Raw genomic sequence first — 18,436 nt, 5'->3', positions numbered from 1 at the left:
CATCCTCTTGAATTATTTTTAAGTTGTCTTGTTCAATTTTTGAAATTTTAAGTTGATCCTCTTGTTCTTTGAATTATCAGGTTATATAAGCACCACTATAACAATAATTCCACTTTAATTTTATAATTCACATTTAATTCACTTCACATTGACAATAATTGTTTTAAACTTCTGCTCTCTCTCTCTCTCTTTTTAACCTTTAAAATTGCTTTCTGAATCACTGACTCAAAACTAAAGGGAGCAAATATCATTTTCCAGGTTAATGATTATCTTAAAAATGTTATCTTTTAAAATTTGCCTTAGATACAAGCAGCATCTCAGGAGAACTTAGAGCAGTTACAAGAGAAGGGTAATGCTTCCATAAGAAGTCAGATGGAACTCAGAATTAAAGACTTGGAATCTGAACTCTCCAAGGTGAATACTTTGCAAGAGGATTCTCATAAAGCAGAGTTGGAAAAATATAAGCAACTCTGCCTAGTAGAACTAGAAGTTAGAAAGTGATTGGAAGGTAAACTAGACAAGTAAGTCAAAACATAAAATCACAGAAAGTAAATTTAGTTCGTCAATTTGTCTCTAAAGCCTAATTTTTATAGAGCGCTGTTCATGAGATTAGTAGGAAGTGAAAGCTAACTAGATGGTCACTGCTAGAGGGCGCCCTAAGACAAACTATTAATACTTCATCCTTTTAAGTTTTACCACAGAATCAGAAACGACTGAAGTGACTTAGCAGCAGTAGCACACTGTATAAAGGCATGCTTGTGAAATTGGGGGCAATTACCACAGGGGTGAAAGGCAGGATAATTCACAGATGGCAAGAAATAGTATGGTGACCTGACTGAGGCAGGGTGTCAAGGATGGAAAGGGCAGATCCCACCTCCAGTGCCTAGTCCAGGTTTGCCCACTGTCTGAAAGCAGAACACTCCTACGAAGCCTTTCATAAGCCAAAGCAGCATACAGCAAAGAAGCAGGTACCCGAGGGCACGTTCTGCTAGTTGAAGCCTAAAGTGAATATGCATAAGTGAAGCACAGGTGTTCCCAGATAGGGTTCAGGGTTGTGGTGACTTGACACTGAGATGTGGGGTGTGGCTTCCAGGGAAGGAGCTCAGTGGGGCCAGTCTCCCTGCTTGGGGAGCGTGATGCCTCTTGCTGTAAAACATACACTGAACCTTTTTATATGAAATCAAAAAGTCTCTTCAAAAAAAAAATTTTTTTTTTCTAAAACAGATGCTGACGTAGGCCTTTCCTAGAAGTGAAGTAACATAAAGTGAATTTTGGAAAAGCAGGGGATGCTTGTAATTGTTCCTGGGACTGGTTTAGCTCTTTTCAATCACCCATTGACTTTCTTGTCCTCCTCTCTAGATTGTGACTCTAGATGACTCCTCAGAGCCAAAAGCTTAATTTCTCTGAGGTCATTAGTGAAACCTGTATACAAGGGTGGTGAAAGCAAATGCTTGAAAGTGGCTTTGCGGGATGCAGTGTTTCTTCATCCCTGAACTGTTTCCTGGAGGCAGGTGTGTCCCAGAGGACAGCAGGTTTCACTGTGAGGCCACCTCCCTTTCTCTCTGATGCCCTTTCTCTCCTCTCCCAATTGTGACTTGTTACTTGAGGAGCCCTAGATACATCTACTTCTTTAGAGCAAGGTTACAACTATCATTGTTTACACGAGGTCTGCTCTGTGTTTTCAGTGTTCAAACAGTTTAATGGGAATTCCATTTACTATATGGCAGCTTTAAAAATGCAAATCATTAAGCTGGTGTTTTCCATCTTCCCCAGGACTCATGAGAAGCTGGCAGTGATCAGCACTAAACTTGAGGTGGAGAAAGAGCAGAACAAATCTTTACTCAGCACTCTTAGCACGAGGTCAGTCCTGGAGCCCTCTTGTGTCGGAAATTTCAATAATCCTTTAGTGCCCAATGGAAATCTTACTCCAAGAGCAAACATAGGGTTTCCTACCTCAATTCCATACCCTTTGAATAACAGCATGGAGACTTACTTGACCAAGGTTAGTTCTATTATCTTTTTTCCACTGGGTTTCAGATTTCTGATACGAATGATCCTTGTTTTTAATTTGGTGAACTTCTGAGTTGTTTATTTGACTTAATGCACACTAAGTAAAAGTCATAATTAGCTGTGCTAATAAAGGAGACAGAAATTTTATGATTCTTTTGTCCCAAAGTTCTTGATTTTTAGAGATACTTACTAAATTATTAAATTTCTTGAAAAGCTGTGTTTAAATTCTACTTTAGAAATGAAATCTTATTGCCTAGTATCCAAAAGTATTCTTTCAGATGTTTCACTTCCTTTCTAATTGATTTCAGTTGGCAATGGTTCATAATCATTTCCAAGCTCTGCTGTACCCAACGAAGTTTTTCTACCTCTAAGCATAAGTGAATCACTGGCATCTAAACACTAACCACATATGGATGCTTTTCATTTAAAGGAAGCCTAAATAAATCTTTTTTATGAATTAAATAAACTTATAATACTAAATTAAAACATTAATTTCTAGTTTTAGCGTAACATTTTTGTCATTTTCTTACATGAATTTTGTCATTTCTTACAAAAATGACATTTTTGTCATTTTCTTTAATTGCTATTTTACCTATAGCATTTTAATTTAAAATTTAAAAAGACAATCTTGCTGAGCATTTGTAGAATATTTCTAGATATGTAGTTAATTCAAACATTTAAATATTATAAATGAAGCTCACTTTATTTGTATCTTGACATCACCTGGATAAATGGTATCTAAGATAGCAGTGATGGGGAGTCTTGAAATTGCAACCAGTTTTCACTGTTCAATCATTGTGATTAAAATATCCATTTCAGTCTGTGCACACAGGTTTATGGTTTTAATGGTGTTTTCCTGATGTTTGTGACGGACGGAAAAGTAGCCCTTGTTAAATGCAGCCTCAACCTGTTTTCTCATTTGATTTCTTGCCACCGTAGGAGAGCAATTAAGGTTTCTTTCACAGCACTGCATCTACATTGGGTCTTAGTACTTGAGAGCTGTGAACCTGGAGGACATGCTTTAGTTGTGCAGTCACAGCGGGCCTCCGAACACTTCATCCCAAGTCAGACACTTGCCTACACAGGCCTAAAAGGAGGAAGCAAATGCTTGACCCCCGTCCCAGACACAGGCTGCCTACTGCACACCCAAGATCATAGTGCTGTAGGCGCATACATCTTTTCAAAGTAGAGATTTGGAACCAAGCAAGCACTCTCCCAAAACTCAGCCATTAGGTAAATCTCCTCACCTCTCATAAGGAGGGTAGGAGTACAAGTCCTCACTTTGAAACTTTTCTCCTTCAAATTCCCTGTCGTGTTTTTTTTTTTATTAAATTTATGCTTTATAAATTAACTGTATCACCTGACTGTGACTTATAGGAGTTTGACAATAATTTATTCTTGTTCTTGCCTTTAAAACATGATTTAGTTAGAAAGCGACTATGTCATGTCATGCCACAAATATTATTGAAGTATGTGAGAAGGTTTTACATATTCATTTTCTCTGCATTATAGTTAAAAATCTATGTGTTTTTTCTTAATCTGAGGAAGCAGCTGGCATAGGAATCTGGACTCAGTAAGAAAGTCATTGGCTCTCTTACTTCTTTTGTAGAATTATGAACTTTGCCTAAATCAAGACTCTCATATCTTAAAAAAAGTTTTTTTTTTTTTCCAAAGTAAAAACCTTTCTTAAAAAACAAAACAAACTTTTGTGTGGAATCATATTATATAAAACGGAGACAAGTATAAAGCCTTTTAGCCAAAGGAGTGGCCAGAAGTCCTGTGTTTTTGTTTAAACTTTGGAAAAGTTTAAAGACAACTGCAGATGTATTCTCCTTAATAACATTCAGCTCAAACTACTGCCTCCATTTGAACAGGATCCTCACCTAGAAATCAAAATAAAGGTGTATTTAGGGAAGGAGCTGTTAGGGGGAAAAGATAGTAATCTTGTGGGTCATTCCTGGGGTCATGGGTCATTCTCTAATTCTTTGAAATTATGTGTACTCAATAGACTGATATTTATTGTACTTTTTACCAGATTAACGTTCCATATATAGGTTCTCTGTTATTTATAAGCAGAATAAGTTGGAATGCATTTTGTTTTATTTATGTGATTATTTTTCTACTTAAGTAATCTTCAAATTAGGTCTAGTCTCTAAAAGTATTATTTAAATGTCACATTTAGTAAGCTATATAACATTCCTATGATAATATCTCTTGCTTAACTTAAAGATAAATAATATTTGCTTGCAGATTTTTGGATCGCAGCCATTCTGACTGGTGTGAAGTGGTACCTCATTGTGGTTTTGATTTGCATTTCTCTAATAATGAGTGATGTTGAGCATCTTTTCATGTGTTTGTTAGCCATCCGTATGTCTTCGTTGGAGAAATGTCTATTTAGTTCTTTGGCCCATTTTTTTATTGGGTCGTTTATTTTCTGGAATTGAGCTGCAGAAGTTGCTTGTATATTTTTGAGATTAGTTGTTTGTCAGTTGCTTCATTTGCTATTATTTTCTCCCATTCAGAAGGCTGTCTTTTCACCTTGCTTATATTTTCCTGGAGAGGGTGTGGAGAAAAGGGAACCCTCTTACACTGTTGGTGGGAATTCAAACTAGTACAGCCACTATGGAGAACAGTGTGGAGATTCCTTAAAAATTGCAAATAGAACTACCTTATGACCCAGCAATCCCACTGCTGGGCATACACACCGAGGAAACCAGAACTGAAAGAGACACATGTACCCCAATGTTCATCGCAGCACTGTTTATAATAGCCAGGACATGGAAACAACCTAGATGTCCATCAGCAGATGAGTGGATAAGAAAGCTGTGGTACATATACACAATGGAGTATTACTCAGCCGTTTAAAAGAATTCATTTGAATCAGTTCTGATGAGATGGATGAAACTGGAGCCAATTATACAGAGTGAAGTAAGCCAGAAAGAAAAACACCAATACAGTATACTAACACATATATATGGAATTTAGGAAGATGGCAATGACGACCCTGTATGCAAGACAGGGAAAGAGACGCAGATGTGTATAACGGACCTTTGGACTCAGAGGGAGAGGGAGAGGGTGGGATGATTTGGGAGAATGACATTTTAACATGTATACTATCATGTAAGAATTGAATCGCCAGTCTATGTCTGACGCAGGATGCAGCATGCTTGGGGCTGGTGCATGGGGATGACCCAGAGAGATGTTATGGGGAGGGAGGTGGGAGGGGGGTTCATGTTTGGGAATGCATGTAAGAATTAAAGATATTAAAATAAAAAAAATAATATTTGACTTATTTCAGATGTGGCAGGAGTTGGACAGGAGTATAATTAGAGAACTAAGAGAAGATATGTTGCCAAAATGTATGAATTAAATTTAGATATTGATTTCTGAAATACACTGTAAATAATAAATGGCATCTCTTTCTATTGTTTGGATAACAGATGCTATGTTAAATGTTTTCTTCTTATAGATAGCTAATGAAAAATGTGAAAGCATGAGTAGTCATAGTGAAAAATATTCTTCTTCCTCATTTATTCATCATGTTCCATAATTTTAAAAAAAAATCTCAAAAAGTCTATGTATTTCTATTTATTTCTGGATGTATCCTTTTTCTACTACTGCCATCACTGTGGAACTGCCCATCTGCACCCTGACACCATTCTCAGAAAGCATGGAGTTCATCAACGTCTCAAGTGTCTGGTAGTGGTTAAGGATAGAACACCCAGTCAAGCAGTCATGTTTATGTAGCTGTCACTTGGTGTGTGACTTTATAATTACTGTGTCATTGACTTTGTCACTAGTTTATCTCTTGCCATCAGGAAAAGCTCCAAACACCTGCATCAATTTGGGTCCTTCTAAAGTAGTTGGCCTTATCTCTTTACCACCTTACTCTGCCCCTTAGCTGTGCATCTAACCAGCCAGACTGTATAGGATCCCACATATTCGTTTCCTCACCTCTGGTCTTGGTACGTGCTTCTCGCCTCTGACTCTTGTACTTTTTCCTGTCCTTCAGGTAGCTACTTCCATAGCACCTCCACCAAAAAGCTGGCAGTATTGACACAAAGCCGGCTGTCCCTTCTGAGTGTTCCTTGTGCCATCTTGTATACCTGTCTTAGTATTTATGACTCTGTATGGAAATTGTCTGTTCATCTATTTTTACAGTTTATTGCATTATCATTTCTCAGGGTGACTGGGTCATCTTCATCTTGTACTTCCAGTGTTTATCACAGCACCTTAGCAGATAGTCATTGAGTAAATGAATGAAGAATGAGAAAGCCAGAATACTCAGCCACGTGTGGGACCATGGGCTGATTATATAATTGTAATCTTGTATTTTGTTTTCTGTCATTTATAGATATGTTTCATTTTTCAGAGCACTTAGAAATATCTCATTTTTTTTTTTTTTACTGAGTTAACTCAAGTATTTTAGATAAAGAATGTAATCCTTTTTCTTTCCAGCTGCTGCTGAATTTAAATCTGAGTCCTATTGATTGTCTCCCCTAGGAGCTACAGATGGGTCAAATCTGTTTCAGAACCTGCTTTTGAAAACATCACAAGAATATGTACAGATTTTGAAGAAAAATGATCTGAAAGATAAATAGTAAAAATTTCCCTTCTGGACTATTTTCGTGACATTTTAGTTGTTTCTCATTAAACATGATGCGAAAATCTTTATTAAAGGAAAATATTTTTGTGTGTATGATGAAAATTTGTATGGTATTTAAAAAATACTACTTTTAATTAGTATTAATACTACTTTTAAACAGTAATATCTAGGTACTTTTGATGCAAACAGTAGTATCTAAGTACCCCATGTATTTTCTCTGCAGCTAACTTAAGCGATTTAAAAACCAGAACTGTTAAGTTTTCCATATTCAAAGTGAAAGTGTTAGTCACTCAGTCGTGTCCGACTCTGCGACCAATGGACTGCAGCCCGCCAGACTCCTCTGTCCTCCACTATCTTGTGGGGTTAGCTCAAATTCATTTCCATTGAGTTGGTGATGCTATCCAACCCTCTTGTCCTCTGTTGTCCCCTTTCTCCTCCTGCCTTCCATCTTTCCCAGCATGAGGGTCTTTTCTGATGAGTCAGCTCTTCACATCAAGAGCTGACTTCACATCAGGAGCTTCAGCCTCAACATCAGTCCTTCCAATAAGTATTCAGGATTGATTTCCTTTAGGACTGACTGGTTTAATCTCCTTGCAGTCCAAGGACTCTCGAGAATCTACTCCCAACACCACAGTTCAAAGGCATTAATTCTTTTTCAGTCAGCCTTCTTTATTGTACAACTCTCATATCCATACATGACTACTAGAAAATAGTGTATATATGTTAATATCAATCTCCTAATTTGTCCTTCCCCTCATGTTTCCCCTTTCATAACCATAATTTGATTTTGAGATCTTGTGAGTTGGTCTCCGTTGTGTAAATAAGCTTATTTTTATTAAATTCCACATGTAAGTGATGTGATACTTGTTTTTCTCTGTCTGAGTTACTTCACTTAGGATTGCAATTTCGAGATCCATCTGTGTTGCTGCTAATGGCATTATTATTTCTTTTTATGGCCTAGTAACATTCCATGTTCATTGTGTGTGTGTGTGTGTATACCGCATCTTCTTTATCCATTTTTCTGTTGATGGACACTTAGGTTGCTTCAATGTCTTGGCTATTGTAAATAGTTCTGCAGTGAACATTGGGGTGCATGTACCTTTTTTTTTTTTTTGCATGTACCTGTTTGAATTATTGTTTTCTCCAGATATATGCCCAGGACTGAGATTGCTGAATCATATGGCAACTCTATATTTAGTTTTTATAGAAAACTTTATAGAGTTTTCTACAGTGGGTGTACCTAGTTGCATTCCATAAGCAGTGTAGAAAGGTTCCCTTTTCTCCACCCTCTCTCTAGCATTTATTGTTTGTATATTTTTTCATGGTGGCTATTCTGATTGGTGTGAAGTGATACCTTATTATAGTATTTCTGCATTTCTATAATAATTAGTGATGGGAAGCTTCCTTTCTGAGCATCCCTCGTGTGCTTTTTGGTTGTCTGTAGGTGTTCCTTACAGAAATGTGTATTTAGATCTTATACTCATTTTTTGATCAGGTTGTTTGGTTTTTGATATTGAGCTCTTTGAGCTGTTTGAATATGTTGGAGATTAATCCCTTGTCAATCGCATCATTTGCAATTAGTCTGTGGGTTGTCGTCTGTCTTGTTTACGATTTCCTGCACTGTGGAAAAGCTTTTAAGTTTAATTAGATCCAATTTGCTTATTTCTGTTTTTATTTTCATTACTCTAAGAGGTGGATGAAAAAAGATCCTGCTGTAATTTATGTCAGAGTGTGTTCTGCCTATATCCTCCTCTGAGTTTTATAGGACCTATCTTATATTTAGGTGCTTAGTCCATTTTGAGTTTATTTTTGTGTATGATGTTAGGGAGTGTCCTGCTTTCCTTCTTATACATGTAGCTGTTGAGTTTTCTCAGCACCACTTATTGAAGGGCCTGTCTTTTCTCCTTTGTATATAGTCTTGCCTCCTTTGTCCTAGATTAATTGACCACAGGTACGTAGGCTTCTCTCTGGACTTTCTGTCTTGTTCCATTGATCATCCAGTATATTTCTATTTTTGTGCTAGTGCTGTGTTTTGATTACTGAAGCTTGCAGAGTAGTCTACAGTCAGGGTGCCTGATTCTTTCGGCTCTTGCTTTTCTTTCTCAAGATTGCTTTTCTATTTGGGGTCTTTTGTTTCCACACACACTGTAAAATTTTTTGTTCTAGTTGTGTGAAAAATGCCATTGGTAATTTGATAGAAATTGCACTGAATCTGTAGATTGCTTTGTATACTATAGTTATTTTGACAGTTATACAGTTATAATGTCACTTTCATTTCTGTATTTCAGTTTCCTCTCTTTTCTTCTTAGTTTAGGTAAGGGTTTATTGATATTGTTTGTTTCTTTCAGGAAATGAACTTACAGTTCTTGCATATGAGCACTGGGCTGGCACACCAGGCCTCTGCACATGGGCAATGTGTTTAGAGGTGTTGCTTAGCAACGATCATTCTGGGATGAAAGATTCCAAACCATTGAGCTTCCCAGCTGGGAGGTTGTGGCAGGACGGCTATGGCTTACCTGTAGTGCTTGTGTTGGGGTTTAGGGGACTGTGAAGAGCCGAGGGAGAGGTGAGGTGTGTTTAGAGTCCATAGGCTCTGCGATGAAGAAGATTTTTGGCTTCGGGAGTAAGAAGGGTGTGTTGCCCTTTGGCTCCTCCATCAACCTGGTGAGAGACAGTGGTCATGGAATCAACTTCCAGCCCAGGTACCACATCCAAGACAAAGACCTCAGAAAGATCCACAATGCTGCCATTGTGGGCAACGTAGCCAAAGTGCAGCATGTTCTGTTGTTTGGAAAAAATGGCCTGAATGACAGGGACAAGATGAAGAGGTAAGCGGGGTGGAAGGGCCTGGCAGAGATCCCTCCTGTGAGTTTCCCCTCCAAGGCTCCTAGATACCTTCCTGGGATCCAGCACCCCGCAGACTTTATAGGCAGCAAAAAGCCTTAGCTGATTTTGGACCCACTTATAATTCCTCTTATAGAGCTTAACTGATAGTTTTGAAGTCATTTAACTGCATGTTGGTAATCACAGAAATGAAATGAAACATGAATAGCATCTGTTTTTCCTTTCTTCCTCCTGCTTTTTGTTTGCATGGGTTAGCATGATGTACTTATGAGTAAAAGCTCTGAAGTTATATAGCTTTCAAGAAATCTTCTGAACTTTCTGGCTCTCACATTTTTTCTCATGTGATTTATGAACGCACTTCTTCATGGATCACCTATTGTGGATCATGGCAGTGGAGAGATTTCTGATGTTGTCAATATTTTATTTTTAATGTATATATTTTTTATACTGCAGGTTATATATTACGGAAAACTGCATAGTGAGCAAAATAATTCCCATGCCAAATCAACTTCTGTATTAAAAATTCTTCAGATACATTTCAATATCCATTTTATATCAGTGTACACTTAGGTATATGTGTTCTTTGATGAAGGACCTTAGAAGACAGCTTTGAAGTTGTAAGCTGGCTGTGTCCTTGCATAGGAAGGCATTTTCTTAGGATGTATGGTCTTTCTATATTTAAAGCAAATCAACATTTCATGGTTTTAAAGATTTTGGGTTACATATGCTGTCTTTAATTGTTGTGATGAAATTAAGAGTTTTGTATAGTAGAGGAAGATTTGCCTTTCTAGATATCAAAATGTGCTATAAGTGCCCACAAAGTGTTCATTTACTAACGACTGAAAAGATAGATAAATGAGTGGAACAGAATGCCCAAACACCCAAATGTATGTAAAACTTTAGAACTTGAAAATGATGACCTTTTCTGTGAGAAATGATAAACTGTGTATAGGTGGTGGAGAAATAACCTGGTAAAAGAGAAAAGTAACTCAATTTTTATCTCACCAAAAAGTTTCAGGTAGAGTATGTATCAAATATTTCAAATATGCACAGTGAGAAAATTACCAGAGTAAAACTCAGATTCCTATTTATACATTTTTTATCCGCTGACAGAGACCTTCTGTTTTTTCCATTTCTACTGTTTCTTAACCTTGATTTTTTTAAATTGGAGAATAATTGCTTTACAATGTTGTGTTGTGTTCTGCTGCATAACATCATAAATCAGTTGTAAGTATACACATATCCCTTCCTTGTGAGCCTCCCTCCCACCCCAAAGACCTTTCTAAGAATGATTTCAGAAGTAAGAATTCTGGAGTTTCCTGGATTTTGGCACACACACACACAAAGAAACAAAAGAAAAGAAATATGGATGTTGATTTAACATTTTAACAACACAAACAATTTAAAACTCTCTGTAGATCAAGCTGTCTATAGGCAAGTCAGATTAGCAGACAGGGCTTGTCTTTTTGGCACTAACAGGAATGTGGCACAGATAAAAATGATTTCTCACTTTCAAATTTTTTTAAGAATTTTTTTTGAGGATTGATATTTTCTGACAACTATCAGCCTTTTCAGAAGTCAAGGGAATCTAGGGAGTTCCTTGGTCGTCCAGTGGTTAAGACCCACTGCTGTGGGCCCAGGGTTCGATACCTGGTGGGGGAACTTAAATCCTGCCAGCTACTGGGATATATTGTACAACATGGGGAATATAGCAAATGTCATATAATAACTTTAAATGGAGTATGACCTATAAAAATTGTGAATCACTATGTTGTGTACCTGTAATATATAATAATATGTAATATGCATCATCTATATTTTAATTAAAAAGAAGAAACCTTAGACAAAAAGACCTTATGGTAATTAGATCAACAGGAAAAATGAGAAATGAGCAAACAAAAATGCTACCAATTATAGTTGTACAGACATTGTGAATTATACATTTTGTTCCAATGTCAGAGACATTAAAATGTCAGAAAATGAACGTATTAGAATTATTGAAGTACAGTGTTGTCTCTAGTCCTCAAAATGTATCTGCAAAGGAGGTATGATATCCTTTGACTTCATTGAGATGTTGTCCTTGTAAAATAGTAGTAATAATAATAAGTATGATTATATTATCTAACAGTTACTGAGTTGTTACCTGTGCCAGGAATGGTTCTAAACTCTTTGCATGGATCTCATTTAATCATCGCAGTGCTGTCCTGTGAGAGAACTATTTCTCTCTCTCCATTTTGTTGTTGAGGAAATTGAGGCACAGAGACGCTGAGCGACAGCTAAGTGACAGAGTGAAAGTCAAATTCAAACCCAAGTTGAGCTGAATCTCAAGGTAATGGTCATTCAATTCAAGTAAATTTTTCTTTCATTACTGTGTTAAGAGGAGCTAAAGCTAATATATAATGTTCTTTCTCCAGAAGGAAATGAAATATTTGTTTTAGAGCGATAAGAATAGCATGCTATTGAATGTTTTCAATTACAAGAACAATTGTTTGTTTTGAAACAGGAACACTACAGTTTCCTGAAAATTCCTCTTGCTTTCATAGGACTGCCCTCCACTTGGCCTGTGCCAATGGCCATTCAGCGGTGGTAACTCTGCTCCTGGAAAGACAATGCCTGCTTAACCTCTGTGACAATGAAAACAGGACAGTGCTGATGAAGGCATGGGGCAGCGAACCGTGTCCACACGAGGTGGATGTGATTTAACTACTGAGACTAAAGTGAATGCATCTCATTTAAATATAGCAAACTGATGAAGCTTGTGGACCGTTTACTTTGAATTCCTAGAATTTACACTGTTTCTTGGTGCAACGCTGACAGGCCATAGAATGCCAAGAAGAGGAGTGTGTGACTCTTCTGCTGGAGGATGGTGCTGACCCAAATGTCATGGACGTCAGTGGGAACACCACTCTCCACTATGCTGTCTTTTGCCAGAATATATCACTCGCAGCAAAGCTGCTTCCCTGCAATGCCCATATAGAAGCCAGGAACAAGGTATATCTCAACTAACTTTATTTACAAAATATTTGCAAAGCATTTTTTTAAACTAGAAGTGTTTTATTTCTAACTATGGTAAACTGAATAGTGTCCATCAAGCCCTGTTAGGATGGAAATAATTCCAAAGCCACTGCAGGGGTGGGGAAAAATGTTGGGAGCCCACAGAGAGGGCAAAGCTCTGTCTCCTAGCCAGCCGTCTACCCCAGAAGGAAGATTTCCCATCAGAACGTGCGAGAGAGTGGGTGGTAGGCTCAGAGCCCACAAATGATGAAGGCCTGGGGGAAGTGAAGTGATGTGAGGAGTGGCTGCTTCCAGGGGCTCAGGGAATGGGTGCCCCTGAGGGTGGGTGGGAGGAGGAAGGAGACCCAGTGCCCATGAGGGGGAGCCAGATGAGTGTACGTGGGCCTGGGAGGCAGCAGGCCTAGAGCCCTGAGCCCTCCAGGACCCTGGTTCTGAGATCCAGCCAAGAGGGTCAGGTCATGTTTGAGTGCTGGTGATCACTTGGTTCGCGATGTACACCTTGGGGTCTCCCATGCTCAGCCCCGGGGAGCTGCTCAGTGGGGTTGCAGCCGTACATGTGGAGCTGGTGGTGGTGAAGCCGCCTCTCTTGCTTTCTCCAGGACACAAGTGACGTCCTGCAGCTGCAGCCCCACCAAGAACTCCCTCCACTCTCACAGGTGGGCTCAGTTTTTCGTCTTTGGAAGCTCCAGCCTTCCCTGTGTCAAAGTATTTTGAAGGAACCAAATTGTCTATGATTTCACTTTAAATCATGATATTTCTCAAGCATTAGAGAATAAAGCATTCCTTTATGTGTTTATGACTGGTATTTGTGATAACACTGCACTTGTTAAAGGTGAAACATTTTCCAAATATTTTCCTCCACTTAAGTGTGTGTGTGTGTGTGTGTGTGTGTGTGTGTGTGTTTTGGTAATCAGTCTAAAATAACACAGGAAAGCAAAATTTGCCTCAGTAGACTTTGTCTTGAAATTCAAACATAATGAAAGCATTTTACAACATATTAGAAATCTTGCTGCTATTCACAAATTCCCATTTTATGAAAAATGGTTTATATAAACAGTTTCTCTCTCATTGCCCAAGTCTTAAGAGGGTAAAAGGAAAGGAAAAGGAACAAGCAAGTGAAAAGTGCAAGCCAAGCTGGAATTTTCGCAGTTGGGAAATGCCAAGAAGAGGATTTATTTATTTAATATTTATTTATTTGGCTGACCTGGGCTTAGTTTCAGCGTGTAGGATCTAGTTTCTTGACCACGGGTCGAACCCAGGCCCTCTTTCCTGGGAGCATTGAGACCCAGCCATGGGACCACCACGGAAGTCCCAAGATTTTGTTTTGTGCTTTTTATTCCCTTCAGTTTATATATTTCTTATACACTTTTCTGTTTTCAGGGAAAATAGTTGTTATTTTGAAAAAGAGTGTGAGTGAATTGTAAACTTGCCTAGGTGCCAGTTTTAAGAAGACTCTGATACAAACAGACTGACAGTGAACAGGTGGTGATTAAGTGGGAATTAAGAGAGAAGAGCTGGAGAAGGCAATGGCAACCCACTCCAGTACTCTTGCCTGGAAAATCCCATGGACAAAGGAGCCTAGTAGGCTGCAGTCCATGGGGTTGCTAAGAGTAGGGCACGACTGAGCTACTTTACTGAAGAGCAAATAACTACCTGATATTACCCTATTCTGGCAGAACCATCCACTTAGATAAGAGTCTAGACTCTGCTCTCCCATCTAGAATGTCTTGATGGTAAGGAAGTAAGGGGTTTATAAATAATGAGATCAGGTTGCCTTTTGGTTTTAGTAGTCCCTGTTCTACCACTGTTTACCCAGGAAAATTTTAAAAACTGCAGTTTTGATGACTCTTGCCTCTTACACTTTCCTTTTTTATTCAAACCTTCATGTAAGAGAAGGAATTGGCTGTATGAGTAAGAGATGATACTGGAGTGGTTGCTGCACTAATTCTCAGCTATATTCTGCTGGTGAACCACAGTTATTTGGGAAAACTTATTTTTAAAATGTATTAGCCTAGGCTGTTTGCTGTAGATTTTGACTGAGTAAATTGAGGAATGCTTGGGCGTGTGTATTTAGAACTATTCCCTTGAGATTCTGATCCAATCCTTGATGAATAACTATGGAGTGAATACATGTAATTTCTAAATGCACCCTTCACAAAAGAAAGTAGTCTCCTGAAGTGTTGGAGTTTGATCAATGCTAGCTACTTCCATCAGCTCCCTCCTTTCCAACAATATTAGCCTGACTTTTTCTCTGCCCCTGTGTTTGAGACATTAAAAGGAGTATCTTTGGCAATATCTATGGGCTTGAACAATAACTCCTTTTCCTTCCAATCACTCATCATTCAGTGACAGTCCGAGAGTCTTTAGCGATTTGCTCATGGCGAAGTCACTTCGTCTGTAGAGTCTGAACCTTTAAGGACTTTGCACCTTCACTTATTGTTCAAGTCATTAGGTCAACAGATGTTTGTTACTAACAGGCTTTTCCTGATTGAAGTAATAGTAACTCATGAGCTTTTTTAAGTGTCAGCTGCAGGACAGACTCTTGCAGTTTGTCTGTTAGAATTGCTGATCCCTGGCATAAGCAGATGAGAGCTTTAAAACCCGTGAAGTTAGTAACAGTACAGAGAATTGTTTTAAGCATTTATTTTCAGCAGGCTTGGTAACTCATGATCCCTTTTATTAACAATCTAGAAGAATTCTAGAGATAGACTGTAGTTTCAACAGGCATTGGAAACATTCTTGACTGTGAATTATGAGTCTTTTTAAAAGAATTTATGTTTACTTGAATTATGAGTCTTAATAGCCATATTTATTACATATGGGGACCCACACTTTTTGTGAAACATATGATACTAAAGAAAGGAAAAGCTTCACATACCAATATTTGCTTTATACCCACCTGTTTGGAAACAGCAAACATAAAACCAAAAGTGGGCCGTAAATCAAACATGGCCCTTGGATATGTTTAGTTTACCTCCACAAACTGAGTCAACATTTCAAATTTAGGAGGCTCATGCAGAATTTCAGGCTTCTCCAAGGACCAAATCTAGACCGCCTTGAGCCCTTCCTACTGTTTGGTCTACGTGCAGAGGCCACCCCTTCTGTGTGGGACATGTGTTTTTGGGGTTACTGGTCTCACCTGGCTTTTTCACTTACTCAGGTCATCAGATTTCCATCCATAAGCATTTGAGTTTCCAATTTTTGATTGATAGTTTATTTTGATAAGTATTTGAAGGTTTTTAAAGACAGTCTAATTAATCTATAATTGATTTCATATCTAAAAAGATTTCTTAAGAATGGGATTGAGCTTTTCAAATTAGAATTGTTAAGTTGGTTGTGGCAGTTTCGCACTGAATAACTCTCACAAACACACAAGATTATAAGAGATAGCGCAGGGAGAGCTGGTGGAAGAGCAACTCCCTGAGAAAATGTTAAGCATGTATTTATTGGTAATTTTATGCTGCAGTCTTTAACTAAGAGCAGTAAAGCAAGACAGACACCAGAACTTTAGGATTTTGGAAGCTTCCTCCTGGCCATCTGGAGGTAATCACATGAGAGTCATCAAGAAGGGTCTTTGAAGATAAGGTGGGGAGGGCACTCATTCTGCATGCAGTTAGCATCTAGCTAATGCTGACCTCTCAGCCAGAAAGTCTAACTTAAGGAAGGGCAGTGGAAAGAGAAGCAAGGAAGAGAGAATGAGTAAGATTAAATTCCAGGAGACATTTCTGAGAAAGCAGTAAAACAGGGTTCCTACAGTTGATTTTTTGAAAAAAAAAAAAAAAAAGAAAAAAAATTTCTCTCTTTGCATGTTCATGGAGAGAGTAATATTCCCACTGGAATTTCTGTAAACCTTTTGAGTTTACTCATGGTCATCCTTGGAGAGGTTATGCATGCTACAGATAGTATTATATATTTCTGCCTCAGCATTGTCCCTAAAATTTGCAGTTGATACAGTAGCTAAATGATACCTGCACCCCCTGCATTGGGAGCTTGACACTTAGCCACTGGACCACCAGGAAAGGCCCAGAGGAGGAACATATTAAAGAGAAAGAAGGTGCACAGGGCAGTGAGGAGGGGGTTCTCTTTCATTTACTTTCTGACTCTTATTCTTAAGTTCAGAGAATCTATTGCACGATTTTAATTTCAGTTTAGAAATAGGTTAACTGGTACATTAGAAATGGTTTTCCCTGTTTTACAGGATGACCTGACACCACTGTTACTTGTGATACGTGAAAGGAGAGGGCAAATGGTGGAGTTTTTAGTAAAGAAAGAAACAAATATACATGCTGTTGATAAGATGAAAAGGTACTGTTCTTTTTCTTTTTAAAACCCTTAGTGCTGTTCTAGGATTATAATATCAAGGTTAAATGAATAAGAGGGTTCATTTGTGATCAGCACATCATCACTTAGGTAGAAAATCAATTATTCTGACTAGGAATTATGAGCAGTATATAGCAGGGATGTATAGCAGGATTCATATTCCTTCATAATATTGACTGATGTCATATGCAACCTCTTTTTGTTTGGTTGGTTCATCTTGTAATAGCTGAGGGATTTCAAATTAGTTTTATTAGCTTTGTGAAATATGGATTTTGCTTTTTAGTTTACTTCATGACAATATTGAGTTTCTTAATTCTTTTAAAAGAATTCTTTAACCTTTACTTTATATGTATATATTTTTATAAGATGCATAGTAAACCTAAAAGACTTGATTTTGCCTTTTGGATAATTCTTTGTTTTAAATTACTTTGTTTGAAGAATGCTGATGTTACTAGGTTGCAAAAGAGTCAGATACAACATAGCGACTAAATAACAACAGCCACAAAAAGGTAATTATTACTCACTGTCACCAGATCCTGTGGGCTCATCAGTTTTTATCCTTTCTCATTTTAGTACATTTTGATATTTTCATTTTTAATGCAGGTAGAAGGAAGAAAGGTAGCTTTGATCGGATAAACAGTTCCTTTAACAAAGACAAGTCAGAGGTGGATGATACAGACGAAAATGATGGGCTTTAGATTCAGGCTAGGTTCAATTCCTAGGTTTCCTACCAATTAGGGTTATCATCAGCAAATAAGTTTCCTGATAAAAAAGGCAAATAGTAATGCATCTTTCAAAGGTGCCTGTGTGTAAGAAAGATTTCATATATAGTATTTCATTTTTAATGCCTATCACATGCTTGTCCACATCATTAACTACCACCATGACTATGTTTATTCCCATTATTATCAATATTTTTGATTTAAACCTGCAAGTAGCCTTTCCTTAACCCAACCTCTAGCTGACTTTGAAGCTGAATATATCAGACTAAGGAGGAAATGGGGGAATTTATCCCTTAAATAGTCATCTGCCTCAGATAAGTGACCTCAGTATCATTTCTTGTCCATCAAGGACTTTATTATTATTTTTAAAAAACATTTATTTATTTGGCTGCGTGGGGTCTTAGTTGTGGGAACTCTTAGTTGCAGCATATGGGGTCAAGTTCCCTGACCAGGGATGGAACCTAGGCCCCCTGCATTGGGAGCCTGGAGTCTTATCCACTGGCCCACCAGGGAAGTCCCCATCAGGGACTTTTGAAATAGTAAGTGCTCCTACCTGGCATCCCAGTGGGACAGGAGGCTTCTTTTCCGTCCCTTCATTTTAGCCTTGGAGGTAATTTGCAAAGATGAACACTTGAGCCTGTAAATGGTCAGTTCTTCATGAAAGGGCAAGGTGTTCACTTGGTAAAGCATATCAAACTAACTGTTTAAGGAAGTCAACTCAACTTCCTGAGGCTGAAGTCTGTTGTTTTAGAGCAGCCCTCATGCTTGCTGTCAAGTATGAATCAGCAAATGTCGTCAGACTTCTCCTTCAGCAAGGTGCTGACATCTTTTCTCAAGATGTTTTTGGATGGACTGTAGAAGAATATGCTGTTATTGGTGGCTTTAATATGTAAGTGTTCACATTAAAATGCTAGTTCTC

The 18,436-nt window shown here is 38.1% G+C and overlaps 1 long non-coding RNA gene across 1 annotated transcript; it reads left to right on the top strand.

The window, feature by feature from the left end:
- Positions 1 to 11,146: 11,146 nt before the first annotated feature.
- Positions 11,147 to 16,780, top strand: LOC132657151 (uncharacterized). The gene is made up of 3 exons (XR_009595895.1): positions 11,147 to 11,789; positions 12,004 to 12,451; positions 16,674 to 16,780. It is a non-coding gene; the product is annotated as an uncharacterized LOC132657151 (long non-coding RNA).
- The last annotated feature ends 1,656 nt before the right edge of the window (positions 16,781 to 18,436 follow it).

This window comes from Ovis aries, chromosome 13 (assembly GCF_016772045.2).
Source record: "Ovis aries strain OAR_USU_Benz2616 breed Rambouillet chromosome 13, ARS-UI_Ramb_v3.0, whole genome shotgun sequence".
Lineage (NCBI taxonomy): Eukaryota > Metazoa > Chordata > Mammalia > Artiodactyla > Bovidae > Ovis > Ovis aries.
Note: the sequence above shows the minus strand (reverse complement) of the source record. Positions and strands in the feature narration are given on the sequence as shown.